The following is a 1,716-nucleotide window of genomic DNA, read 5'->3' as shown; positions in this document are numbered from 1 at the left end:
CCCCTTCATTCTATTAATGTAGAGTATCACATTGATGTTCTTATATTGACTAATCCTTGAACCTTGGAATAAATCCCACTAGGTCATGGTGTATAATCCTTTTACTATACTGTTGGATCCAGGTTGACAGTATTTCCTTCAGGGATTTTGTATCTACATTCATAAAGAATATTGTCCAGTAATTTTCTTGTGATGTCTTATCTGGCTTTAATATCAGGCTAATGTTAGGTTAATAGTAATGAGTTGGAAAATTTTCCTTATTTTTCTGTAATTTTAAGCTTTTCAGAAGGATTGCTGAGATGTTTGGAATGATTGATAAAATGTACCAGTGAAGCTATCTGAAATTTTTTTTTGTTGAGAGTCTTTTAATTACTAATTCAATCTATTTGCTTATCATAGATCTGTTGTGATTTTCTAATTCCTCTTGGGTGAAGTTAAGTAATTTATATGTCTAGAAATGTGCCCATTTCATTTAGGTTATGTAATTTGTTAGCATACAATTTTTATAGTAGTGTCATAATTTTTATAATTTTAAAGTCAATACTATTTCCACTTTCATTTCTGATTTATTTGTGTCTTCTTTTTTCTTTCTTTGTTACCCTACCTAAAAGTTTGTTAATTTTATTAATCTTTTAAAATAATCAAATTTTGGGTTTGTTGATTCTCCCTATTATTTTTCTATATTCTATTTAATTTATCTTTGTTGTATTGTTTATTATTTCCTTTCTTCTGCTACCTTTTGGCTTGTTTATTCCTCTTTTTCTAATTCCTCAGAATGTAGAGCTAGGCTATTGCTTTTAGATCTGATTTCTTTTTCAATGCAGGCATTTATAGCTATAAATTTTTTTTCTGTTCACTTTCTTAGCTGCATTCCTTAAATTGTGGTATGTTGTGTTATCATTTTTATTCATTTTGAAAAATTGACTTATTTAATACGTGATTATCTCTTTGACCTTTTTTTGTTTTTCTGTTTAAGAGTTTGTTGTTTAATTTACATGTGTTTGTGAATTTTCTGGTTGTCTTTCCGATATTGATTTGTAGTTTCACTTCAATGTGCTCATAAAAGATATTTTGTGAAGATTCCTGGGCAAGATGGCTGAATAGGAACAGCTCCAGTCTACAGCTCCCAGCAAGATCAATGCAGAAGGTGGGTGATTTCTGCGTTTCCAACTGAGGTACCCTGCTCATCTCATTGGTACTGGTTAGACAGTGAGTGCAGCCCACGGAGGGTGAGCCAGAGCAGGGTGGGGTGTTGCCTCACCCTGGAAGTGCAAGGGGTTGGGGAACTCCCTCCCCTAGCCAAGGGAAGCTGTGAGGGACCGTGCCATTCCAGCCCAGATACAACACTTTTCCCATGGTCTTCACAACCCACAGACCAGGAGATTCCCTTGGGTGCCTATACCACCAGGGCCCTGGTTTCAAGCACAAAAATGGGCAGCTGTTTGGGCAGACACTGAGCTAGTTGCAGGAGTTTTTTTAAATATCCCAGTGGTGCCTAGAATACCAGTGAGACAGAACCTTTCATTCCCTTGAAAAGGGGTCTGAAACCAGGGAGCCAAGTGGTCTAGCTCAGCAGATTCCACCCCCACGGAGCCCTTCAAGCTAAGATCCATTGGCTTGAAATTCTTGCTGTCAGCACATCAGTCTGAAGTTGACCTGCAATGCTCAAGCTTAGTGGAGGGAGGGAGGGTCCACCATTACTGAGGCTTGAGTAGG

Source organism: Trachypithecus francoisi, unplaced genomic scaffold (genome assembly GCF_009764315.1).
Source record: "Trachypithecus francoisi isolate TF-2019V2 unplaced genomic scaffold, Tfra_2.0 Lachesis_group13, whole genome shotgun sequence".
Taxonomy (NCBI): domain Eukaryota; kingdom Metazoa; phylum Chordata; class Mammalia; order Primates; family Cercopithecidae; genus Trachypithecus; species Trachypithecus francoisi.
Note: the sequence above shows the minus strand (reverse complement) of the source record.